The sequence below is a fragment of the Cupressus sempervirens genome, chromosome 1, assembly GCF_028749045.1.
Source record: "Cupressus sempervirens isolate cs-2001-9-10 chromosome 1, ASM2874904v1, whole genome shotgun sequence".
NCBI classification, from domain to species: Eukaryota; Viridiplantae; Streptophyta; class Pinopsida; order Cupressales; family Cupressaceae; genus Cupressus; species Cupressus sempervirens.
Window position 1 is genome coordinate 355,686,426 of NC_143118.1, and position 13,679 is coordinate 355,700,104.

The window sequence follows — 13,679 nt, forward strand, 5'->3', positions numbered from 1 at the left end:
TTGAGTGACTAAAAGTGGATGCATAGATTGATGTCAATACAAGAGGAAGAACTTTCTTTATACCTCTGTAAAGAAACCTAACACAATATTTAATTTCCCACTCCTGCATGCTAACCGTTGCACAATTTAAATTTGGGTTTCAATTGGTGGGACCTAAACATCTTGGGTGTCTCATTTTTAGGACCTAAAAGCCTTGGGCACTTTGATTCTCACAATGTAGGACTAAGTTGTGAGTGAAGGTCCAAAATACAAATAGGAAGCCAGATTTTTATCATAATTGAGTTGGATCAAGCATGTCAAACATGAGATATCCAAAACTAAAATGATCTCTAAGTAAGCAATATATTAACATGGATACAATTTTGAACAAAACATATATGAGGACTCAACAAATACCACCTATAAATTTTGGTGGTCTAATTGGGATGGAATTTTGGTTTAAAGTCTGGATTCTGGCTTCATTGTGTCCAACCCAAAGTCAAAGTGTTTTGGGCCTATCATATCCAAGGAGGCGAGGTATTTGTCTTGCTTCCAAAAAGATATAGTAAGGGTTATTTTAGGAGAAGAACCTTGGACATATTTGGTTCAAAATTACATTAATCATACTGATATAAAAAAGAAACAATATGGTATTAGATGCATTGAGAAAACCTACTTCCAACATACTTTTGTTTGAGAGCATCTTTCCCTCTTAATTCCATTTCAAAAGTGTGGAAAGTAGTATATAAGATTTATAACTACAAAAATATCATCTCTAAGTAGGATTCAACTTTCCTTCTTCTTTTAATTGGTGTAATAGGATAAAAAAATACATTGATTATCTCTTACTATTGTATTTCCTAGATAGGCTTGTTCCTTTTTTAGAAGGAAACCTAATACAGTTTGGTTACGTATGGAATTTTAACTCTTTATCTACCTGTTCGCTTGAGAACAATCCAAAACAAATATTACTTTCAAACAGATCTATTTATTTATTTTTGTGATATCTATGGTGCTAGTATATCTAGTTATGAAGCTTTCTACCCCTTTACAACGTAATTCCTACAAGGAATGAATGTGATCTTCTAGAAGTTTCTTTGTATAATTTTCCTCTTGAGAAAATTTATTTAATAATTTTTCCCAAGATGAATTTAAATCCTATATTAAAGTATAAATGGAGATGTACACTACATGAAAAGACATGGATCAGGTTGAGTGACAAAATATGAAGGTGTCAAGCTAAACCTTATACATAAATTTTGGTTTGGAAAACCCTACGTTTTAAACTACTTGTTGGAGCTAGGCTAAAATATATGATATTTGAACCAACCAATTGTCTATGTTTCCAACATAATTAGAGCTTAAGACATATCTTTGAGATTTTCATTTTCTCAAATGTTATGGAAGGCTATAATCTTGTTTAAAGTTGCCTTACTTTATTTTAAAATGCAAGAGGTCTCCGAGAAGCAACCCAAGATAGAAAAAATTATTAGACAAGATCAAACTTTGACTTCTCAAACATCATAACGTTTTTTGTCAATTGTAATATTACTCAAAATTTAGACAATAAGAAGCTCTTTCATCATGTGATTTTCATGTTCAATGTGTCTCTCAAGCTTCTATTCAACCTTGTTACAAATTGTGCTTTCTATAATATACATGAATTATTATTTTAATTTATATTCATCTTTTTAGATGTCATCTATGTAACAACAATATCGATAGTGATGGTAGCCCTTAATGCCCTTGTATAGTCCTTTTGTAAATCTCCAAAACAGGATACCCTCACTTGTTTGATTATTTTTTAAAAGTCTAAAAGTAAAGGTAAGGAAGCCAAAAATGCCCCAAGAAAAATAATGTCTCCAGACTAAACAATATTCACTTTTATTATTTTGGCTCATACTTTCCGTCATGACAATATAACAATAAAAATTCTATAATTACTTCATGAAATAAGTGAATATTGAAATAGACAAAGTTTTACAAAATAATTAGATCAGATTTTCCTCTATAGAATGCACAACAATTAGAAGCTTTTTCATCATGTGATTTCCATGTCAAATATCTCTCTTTCAAGCTTCTATTCAACCTTGTTATGCTTTCTATAATATACATAAATTATTATTTTAGTTGATATTCATATTTTTAGATGTCATCTATGTAACAATAATATCGATAGTGATGGTAGCCCTTGATGCCCTTATACAGTCCTTTTCTAAATCTCCAAAAAAAGGATACCCTCACTTGTTTGAGTATTTTTAAAAAGTCTAAAAGTAAAGGTAAGGAAGTCACAAATGCTCCAGAAAAATAGTGTCTAAAGACTAAACAATATTCACTTTTATTATTTTGGCTCATACTTTCCATGATGACAATATAATAATAAAAATTCTATAATTACTTCATGAAATAAGTAAATATTGAATTGGACAAAGTTTTACAAAAGAATTAGATCACATTTTCCTCTATCGAATGCAAAACAATGATGATTTTGTCTAATTAATTTGTAAAATTTAAAACAACAAAAAAAAAATCGATCAAATCTTATACCTACATTAACAATCTAATCAACATCATAAAAATAACATCAAACATATCTTATATAATAATAATAATAATACAATTTTAACATCCACGAAGCTACATGTAGCTTAAGGGACAACCCATCGACTTCAATAAATTAATTATTTTTCTATGGAGGTTGATAATGAGGGCATCCAAATTCTCAATGCTCTCCTCGCTGAATAAGTTATGCCAAGAGTTAGTTGTTAAAATATTCATAAATTTGTCTATGTTGTCCTTGTAAGCAACACACCCAACAATAAAAAGGTGTTCAATTTTCACATTCCCAGAATTAGAAAAAGGTCAAACTTCTCCTCCCATGACTCTTATAGTCTTTTCCAATGCCCACTCTCACTATGAAGTTGATGTGAGTTAGTCCTAAAATGAGAAATAAGATTTTTTTGCTTTTAATGCTATATTGGCGCCTATGTAAGCTTTTTGAAGTTGATCACATGTGAGCTTAAACTCACTGATATAGTATTTTTTCTTCTTGCCTATCCCATTATGCCAATTCCTCTTATAGATCTTTATATCCATAGCAAAAACCTTAATTTCTTTATTATTTATGAGACATGTTGAAATGGATATTCCATTTACCCATCCACTTAATATTTTGTTGCATCCAAATCTTTTTTCTTTTACACAATACATCAGTAAAGACAACCTTAAGTCATTTGTCATCATCCATTTATTCAATTCTTTTAAGATAATTTAAAATATACACCATAACCCGTGCTTCAATAAGAACAACTCCAATTTTAATTAACATGATATCATATCAAATAATGCTCTTAATTTTTGTAGTCTTGTTTATTTATAGGCAGAGACTATAGTTTTCAAGTCTTTTTTTCTGAATATTTTATACCCAGTTTATGTGAAAAGTGTAAAATATTTGCTATATATTATGGTTGTAAGATTAATGTCTAATAATATAAAAATTTCCTTCGAAAATTTCCAATTTTTCATTGGCTGAGTTATTTTTTCTTGGCAATCTTTTTATTTTTCTGTTAAAAATATTCTACATAAAACTGAGGTCATCAATCATGACAATGGATGAAGTATTGTTAAGTAGTAGAGAGTACTATGTAGAGTATTTGACATGAACTTTTGTATGCAAGCATCATCATCAATGTGTTGCATTCAGTCTATGTCCACAAGCAAGGTGTATCTGCCCATCCACTTTTATCTCATTACAACCAATATTACTAGCCAAGATGCCAAAAACATGAGGTGAGGTTTTCCTATACTAATGTTTTCTATTTAGATTTGCAAGTCGCTCATGGTCATGAGAAATGAATTAGGCCAAATTATCAATTCTAATTTTTTTTTAGTTCAATTCTATTAAATTTATTTCATATTTTCCTTGTTCCTCAAACTGGTTGTTTTCTTATACTAGAATAAAATTTTCACTACAATTCAAAGTGTTGCGTGGAGATGTCTAATGGTGTTTTGCATATTTCTATTACATTATTTTGTAATATATTGTGTTTTTAGGTCATGACATAACCATATACCAATTTATGTTGTATATGAAAACTACATTTCTTAGATTTGTTTTCATTTGCAGAATCCTATTTGATTCTCAATTGAAGTTCTATGTTTTTTTTACGCTGTGCAATTTGGGTTCCATGTGGGTTATAAAGTAATTCACATATTTCAATAAGACAAAATGCAACAAAACAAAGGCTTTGAGATTTTTATCCTTAATTTTCCCATTTGTGATCCTTCTATAATTGTTCACTTGTCCTTCTAGGGCATACATCTGAGACATAACAATAGAAAAGGTGGAAACTTGGCAATTAGGGTCTGATTACATATTGTGAGGTGAAAAGTTAAACAATTAGTATATACATAGCAAGCTCCTTGTGATCCATCAACGAAAATGGTTGGGGTAGCACCAATGACATATCTGGAAGAGGTGTGGAGGTTGTTGATCTAACACCAATGACAATGAGACCAACAAGGAATTGGGGGTAGAGGTGGTGCAAAAAATGATGTAGTTACTTGTTTCCTCTTGATATGCAATAAAATATGTAAGGACTTTACATTTGATCATCAACAAAAGCTAAGAGACAAATTTCAAAAAGTCAACACTTAGGTATCATTGGAACTATTTAAAAGTTAATGCGTATGGTACTAGTACTAGCTATGCCTTTGCCCTTGCCCTATAGGTTATTTAGATGTATAGATGCTTTGGATCCCCTGAGATCCTCATGGATACTACAATGATGCCAAAGCATCTAAGCAGTATACAACATGAAGTCCAAAAAATTTTACGTAAAGTGGTAACTTAGTATGAAGCATCTAAGTAGTATAAAGGGTATATTTCATTTCATGTACTACTCCTATTTGGTTGCATATTTTCATACTTGTCTATGCTAGTTTTAGGTTTGATTTTATTTTAAAGGGTAGATAAGTTGACTGCAATCAAGATTTGCACCATACAATGAAAGTGCTAAAATATAAAATGACTGATTGATTTAGATTTTCATTGGATGCATTTAGATACATAAAAAATAATTCACATTGATATGTGAACAACTTTATATAGCCTTATTTTCCCTTAAAAAAACTACTTATGGGAATAACTTCCCAGCAACTAGATATTCAACTAATTTATTTATTTAATCTAAACATACAAACTACCCTAATTAATGTAATAAATCTAATATCCCCCCCTTATTACATTAATCCAACATGAGTGAAAATTGCAAAGATTCTTATTACATTAATCCAATAGCAGTGAAAGTTGAAAATATATTAACCCAACCCTTTGGAAACTTTGATGAAGCTCCTTCACCAATAGTCTTCCTCTAAAAACTTTGATGAAATGCTTTCACCAATCTTCTCTTATTGAAGTAGATTTTCTCTCCGCAACTTCATATTGCAAATCACGAAGTTGTCTTCATAAGTAGACCTCATATCTCAACTTCAGATTGCAAATCCTAAAGTTGTCCTCATAATATGATTGTTCCCACTCCCTTGCACATTGAGACATAGTTCCTCCAAAATTTCACATCTCCTTGGAGTGTGTCTAATGTTTCTTTCAGTGTAGTAGGAACAATAATCACCAATATGACTGCACATGGGATGCCTTTCCTCCTCTCTCCTTGGAAGGAAAATCATGATGTCAATCCCCCTCTCTTCTTCAGGGACACAAATAGGTGCTTCTCGTGCAATAATTATCTCTAAGCGAGAAGCTAGCTTGAGATGATAGATGTCCACCCGCCTCCAATGCCTCCAACCTCCTATAATTTCCTTTTTATTCTTCAATTGCAACAAAAGTTGTATTTTTCTTCATCTTCCCATCAATGAGATCTTTGGCACACTGAATACAATTCATCTCTTTTCAATAATTTTTTTTTTGTAGATCTTATATTCAAAAGTTAGGGTCTAGTCATGCAAAATCCATTAAAAGCACTCTTCTAACCATCGATTAGCCTGACTTTGATACCAAATGAAAGTGTTAAAATATAAAATGATTGATTTTATTGATTAATATTTTCATTGGATGCATTCAAATACATATAGAATAATTCACAGTGATATGTGAACAACTTTATATAGCCTTATTTTCCCTTTAAAAAACTACTTACGAGAATAACTTCCCAGCAACTAGATATTCAACTAATGTATTTATGTAATCTAAACATAAAAGCTAACCTAATTAATGTAATAAATCTAACATACAATAGAGAGTGTATAAACACTACACAATGTTCAATACATGATCACATTTCATTTTATCATATAGACAAACATCTTATAGAATTTTCTTTCATCGAAATAATTATTACAATGCTTCATACTTCCTTTTTTTTAACTCTTGTTCTAAGCTTACTTATGATTGATCTAATTTTCTCATTAGGGGAGAGGACCCAGTAGTCATGCACCCTAACTTCATGCTCATTAAAGTTGATCATAATTATCATTAAAATAGCCAACTTTTTTATGACACCTTCTTCAACTAGTCAAGTGCTTATAACTAAGGTTTCACCTCCTCATAATTTAATTTGATTTTAGTTTTGTGCGTGGTAGTAGAATGAGTTCAAATTGTCAATTTTCTAACCTTCTACCCATCATAGTCAACTACCCCCCCCCCCCCCACCCCAAATTGGTAGTTGACTACGTCCCAATAGTTTTACATGTTTTCATGTTAAACTTTAACCACATATGAATAAACATACTCTAAAAATCTAAAACCTAAACAATATGACATTTATATATAAACATAAATATTCTACTTCTATTTACTAATCTTCTACTTATTAGTAAGATAGTATCTTGCGATTGATATATCTAAATGTAGAAATTAAATTAAAAACTCCTTTTGTTGGTTTTTATACACCTAATCCTAAACTCGTTTTCTTATTGCTATACTATGTTGTTCATACCCTAGTTTTTTTTACACCTAACCCTAAACTCATTTTCCTATCATTATACTATGTTGTTCATACCCTAGTTGATATGTCATTGCTTGGTGCTCTGCAAAGATGCTTCTTGGCACATAAAGAATGGTGATCGCACAGGGAAGATGCCATGATTCCAATTCTTAGAGGTATATTTATTTTTAGTGTTACTATTTCTGTCCACATTTGATCGGCTACTATAAAAATTTCTTCATGAAACTTGTAATCATTGATGAAGGGTTATAAAGGATTTGTACAAAAAAAATTATCGTTGTTGGGGATATTTTTTGAATGATATTGTTCTTGCCCATATCTTCTTGTGGGGTTTTTATCCTGTCTGATTTCAAATTTCTTCTTATGCCATAGCCCATCGAAGGCGTTGTTTGCCATTTAGAAACTGGTGATGGTCATTCAACTAGATCCTCCATTTGCAGGGAAAGCTATCAAATTTTAACAATATTTTGTTTGCTTGTTTGTTTATGATTAGTAGTATTTTATTTTTCCCTATTTTCAGATATATAGTGTCAGACTATGATTTGGTCAAAGTGTTCTACAATGATCAACACTACACAGCAACACCGAAGGATGCATCTACCACGACGCTTAAATCTAGTAACTCTTGTCATGCAAGATTGGAATTTTGGGCTGCTTGAAAGATTATTTTACTCACATATTTGTGTGGGTGTCATGAATGCAGAGCTAAATCTGGCTCAACCAGTGCACAAAATCAGCTATGATGCAAGGAAAGGTGAACATGTTTGACATTGATGAAGCTCTGATGAACAACTTTAGAATGTTGATGAGAGTTAGTTGGTTTGATGGAAATCCTGTCAACCAACCATTTGGAAACCTTGGACCAAGTGATGTTTGTATAGAGGAACATCGAGAATTGGTTGCAGATGTTGCAAGGCAAGGGATAGTGTTGCTCAAGAATGATAAGAGCACTTTGCCTTTCAATCAAGATACAATCTCTTCTTTGGCTGTCATTGGACCCAATGCAAATGCTACTAAAGAAATATTGCAATTTTTGTTTGTTTGTATAGATATTTAATTTCTTCTAGCCAGGAAATTTTTGGATGACCAGCTTGGTATTGTCATTAGTTTTAGTGGGTAATTTAGAAAGGGCTTTGCATTATTTTTAAAAAATTTGGCCTAACTCTTTTTGTCTCCTAAAAGTAACACTGATAAATTTCCCTCTGATAAATTCAACCTAAATTCTTGCCTTTCATTCCTCGCATGCTTTAGCGTGTGGGCTCTATCATGTTATCTCTTGACTTTGAAGTGGTGTTTTACTGATGTTATTCCTGTGCATATAGAAGGTGAATCATATAGATGAGAGATTGCAAAACTGAGAGGCTTATGAGCATGCTTTCATTCTATAGTGAATGAGAACCTAGACTGGTAGAGGGTTGCAAAGATGCTCTACCTATAAAGATTCCTCTCTACCCAAGTGTTGTGTTATTCAGATTTGGTAGCCAAGAAATTGTATTGTTTTCACCATTCATTTCACATCTTAATTAATTGTTGATACATTTTATGCATATGCAAGTTGGGGAAAGAGGACTTCGACTATCTGTAAAATGTGTCTATTGACACAACTACATTGAAGAATTTGAGATCTTTTGAGCGGGTAAGGTCATAAAAGACCTTACTGGGCAATGATCCATCTATCCTTATTTCTTCCTTTTGTTTTTTGTAATGGAATTTGTTTGATAATTTCTATTGAGTACAGTCTTTCAGTCTACAATATTAATTTTGTTGATTTTAGTGAATAAATGTGATTGGGTCTATAGAAAATAATCTGTAAATTGACATATGCAAACCTTCAAAGCAAGAGTCATTTGCATCTTTACGAAAATAGATATATTACTATAATTATAATGACTATCAATAGAACATTACAAAATAACAAACTTGTCAAGAAAAGGTATAATGGAAGGACCGGTCTATAGGATATAACAAAATGACTGGCTTCTGAAAATAGAGGACCAGTCTATAGGATACAACAAAATGACTGGCTTCTGAAAATAGAGGACTAGTCTATAGGTTATAACAAAATGACCAGCTCTATAAATATTGCTCTGAACCATTAGAATTATTAAGTCTTCATTGCATTGTTTTTCTGTTCAAAATAACCAAGCCTTCATTGTAGCATATGTCTTCACTACAAGATCCTTAGTTCATCATGAGGCCAAGGAAGGGTTTTGGCTCCTCCTCAATACTATCTACTGTAGGATTTTTTGGACTAATTAATACAACATTTGGGGTGATGGGATTCATTTTCCCAAACATGTTTTCATCCAACAACCTACCAATTTGGAATTGTTTGATTGGATAATGAGGGGGGCTCTGGGTACAAGCAGTATGCATGTTATGAAGGGCAACATAGCTAGGGGATAGAATGTTGTACATATCCGTTAAAATTTGATGATGCTCAGGTAAGGGGGTTGTTAGAGTACTGTGTTGTCCTACTCTATTTGCATGTGGTTCAATAGAAGTTGCTAAAGAACTCACTTCCCCAGTATTTGTAATTCCCTATTGACTTTAGCTTTTGCCAGCTTAGCTCTTTTACAATCCTTTTTTTCTTTCTTTTTCAACTCCCTCTCCTTTTGTTGTTGTACCTTTTCTTCTTGCTTCCTTTGTTTTATTATTTGCCTTTCAAGTTTCTGCTGATCTTTCCTTTTTCTCAACTTAGTTTGATGAATTTTCTTTTCCTCCAACTATTTTTTCTTCCTTTCTTTAAACTCTACAAGTTTAACCTTCCTTGCTTCTTGCTGCTCTTGCAATATTATGTGCTCATTAGATGTAAGTATTTGAGATTTTCTTGCCAATCTAAGAGTGGTATTATAAGATGGTTAGAATCTCTTTGTAACCCTTTCAATTGGTAGCTTCAAAAAACTTCTTAATGATCCCTGACAACATAACCTTTGTTCATATTTTGTCTCAAAAGCTACAGATGTCTTCAGTTCATCTAAGTTATGTTTAGCCTGTCCATGTTCATCTACAGATGTCTTCAATGCATCTAAATTATGTTTAGCTTGTCCATCTTCATCTTTAGTGCATTTTAGATTTGAACCATCTTGATTATGTTCAATGTGACCATCTTCACCCTCATTACATTCCAAATTTGAAGTCTCCCAATTTTTTGTTTTAGCATAATAATGAACCAGCTCTTCTCTTGGCATTGGAGGTGGAGAAGGAATAGATAATGAAATGTCTTCATCTTGAAACTCAATCTCTACTCCCAATTCCTTTGCTCTTTCCTTAACCCAATTAGGTGGATCAAACTATGTTGGTAAACTCATTTCATCATGCAAGTAATCTTCAAACTATCTCTAGGTAACATCTGCTAGTGAACTTGTATTTTCATCTACTGGTGGACTTATATTTTCATTTGCTAGTGAACTCGTATTTTCATTTGCTGGTGAACTTATATTTCCATCTATTGGTGAACTTGTATTTTCATTGGCATCATCTTTCTAGTTTTTTGCTATTTCTACCACACAAATTTCAATAGCTTCATCATCATAACTAGCTAACCTTAAAATGCTTTCAATACCTACAACATCATTTTCATCTTCAATGTTGAATGCATTACGTAGCTTCATGTCATTACTAAGAGCGTCTTTATTCAATGGCCAAATTCTAGTCCTTCGAAAGCCAGCTATAATATTGTTAGGCATAAGGGAAAGTTTGAAAGCTTTGCTTGCAAGTTTAGCCAATTTTGTTCTTCTTATTTCTATGTGTGGGTGTTTGGCCATCCATTCTGACCTTTCAAATTTGAAATATTCCTCGAATGGAGAAAATACACTTACATCTAAAGGTTGTAGTTGATGACTAGTCTGAGTAGGAAATGTAAGAAGATCTATGCCTAGAGATCTCGCCTCTTGAATTGTGGCAAAGACAACATGGCTTCTAGGTCCATCAAAAGTGAGTAGATTCCTATTTTTGGATGAAGCCCCACCTAGAATAGATATAGCAAAATGATATAGCCAATTTAAGAAAAGTTCTTTTGTCATCCAAGCATGTGGTTGTGCTGCCATACGAGCTCCTACCTCACATTTAGCAATGTAATTTGAAGTTTTCTTTTTTCTTTGAAAAGATAGAAGCCCGGTATGCTCTGACCCGTGGCATTGATACAACACAGTATTGTGATCCATTCTCTACTTTTAGATAAGATTTGAGGCACACTTCTACTTCCCAACTTTGCAATAACTCGCATTCTACAGTTTCTACGTACTTGCATACATATTTCATCATAGTTCCATATATGTCTTGGTTCATAATGATTATAATCATACAATGTTGTCAAATTATTATAAAAATCTGCCACAATACTTGGTCGTAGCATGAATGCTCTATCCCTATATAGACCCTCTTAGTCCATATTGTCAAATCTAGATGGCGTTTGCGGAACCCAACCCACCATGATCTACCTGGTAAGCCATTTTTGAATGGATTTGGCCTTGTTTGGTAGATGTGAGCCACATGTGACTTAAGCTGAATTACCTCCAATCCATGACAAGCTGAGCTAAATCTTTACAACATTGGACAACTTTTAGCTCTTCTTCCAAGGAGAGAATTGTTGGGGGTCCCCTGAATTTTGTTGTTGTGAGCCCTGCTAGCCAATAAGATAGACTGCTAATAGGAATTTCCCACTTCTTTGCCTCTCCTCTTATTGAAAAACAATTATCTTAACCATCTTCAATGGCATGTTCCATATCCTCTTCTATCCATTGATTGCCTTGGAAGCTTTTTTTCTTTTTTTTTTGACATTTAGAGGATTTGACAACACCATCTAGCCTATCTATATTGTCCACAACAAGATTGTGAATTTTTTTATCAGGAGCTGGCTTGGCTGAAGTGTTTTCATCATCAAAGTTAACAACATGTAATTTAACACATCATGGATAGCAAGGTGTCAATTTTTGGGCATATCTTTTACTTCTTCTCTTTCCTATTGTCATAATGCCTAAATAGAAAATGTCGTATATTAAAAACCATACAAACACAGTATAGAGAGATTGTCTTATAGCAGCAAAAGTGAAACAAAGTCTTTTTTAGGAAAAATCATTCCTAGGAGAATGATTGAACATTTATCTTGACACAAATGATATGTTTCCCTTAGAAATAACACCATATTTGAACTTAACATAATTATTTAGTCACTCTCTTAGAAATGAATTTTTCATAGATTTGTCATTTCCATCATATAATATGTTGTTATCTTTTTTAGAATTGTCGTGTTTTCTCCCAATAATAACTACATGTTGTATGATGGTTTGTAGTTCAATCAGTCTCGTAGAAATGAAAATTCTATCATAATATTTTTACAAATAACTTTATACTACACAATGGATCTTATGACAGAAATATCTCTTATATTCCATCATATGATAAGCTATTATATTTGGGAATGAATTCATAGTTAGTCTAGAAATAATAACAACATGCATTAAATGATGGACTATAATAGATTTACATGGAAATGAAATTTCTGTCATAATATTTCTATAAATAATTTCATAGTACACAATGGATTATGACATATCTCTTATATTCCATAATATAATACACTATTATTTTTGGGAATAAATTCATCGTTAGTCTAGAAATAACAACATACATTAAATGATGGTCTATAACAAATCTACATAGAAATGAAATTTCTGTCATAAAATTTCCTCAAATAACTTTATAGTACGCAATGGATTATGACATAAATATCTCTTATATTCCATCATATAATATGCTATAATTTTTGGGAATGAATTAAGTGTTAGTCTAGAAAAAACAACATACATTAAATGATGGACTATCACAGATTTGCATAGTGGATCATGACAAGATGTTAACAACATACATTATATGATGAAAAATGATGTTAATCTACTATGTGGCACATAAATAACTTCATAATGTATGATATTAGACTACAAGTAACAACATACTTTATTTGTTGATCTGGAAGATTCAGTAAACAAATTCATAGTTAGTCCATGAATAAGCAACATTGCCCACTAACTGAATACATTATATGATGGACTATAATAGAGAATACAAAGAATGATGATATAGTTCTTTGGCAAAAAACTTCACAGTGAGTCTATGAATAAACATTTCCCACTAACATCATACATTATATGATGGACTATAATAGAGAATACAAAGAATGCTGATATAATTCCTTTACTAATTTGCATAACATGTATAATTATATTAATACTAAAAAATGAGAGGTAAAATACTTGGTCTTCTAGGCTTTTGATATCCTAAGCAATTGATGTTCTATCTGGTTCCTCTGAGTGCTCATAGAGAAGTCTAATATTCTAGAAAGTTAGCACAGAGAATATAGAGAATGTTGATAGATTTTGTGATTCTATGTTGATAGATTCTATGATTCTATGCCTCGAGATATCCTGAGCAATTGATGTTCTATGCAGTCCTTGTAAGTGCTCTGAGCTCACATAGAATATATGTTCATTTCAACAAAATTCATTAACCATATGTAGTATTAATAGATTTGTTTTCCCTCCAACAATTTTGAATTTGAAATTGACAATTCTCTCATTTGTGGCTTTCCTTTCAAATCCAACCTCTTTTTTTCTTTTGGAATTTGCAAAGTGGTTAATCTGTGGCATTTGAAAGTTTGTAACTTGATTGGTTGGCAATTGATTGTGGTTTCCAAGAGAAGATTTTGAATTTGTTTTTGCATTAATTGTCTGATTTTGA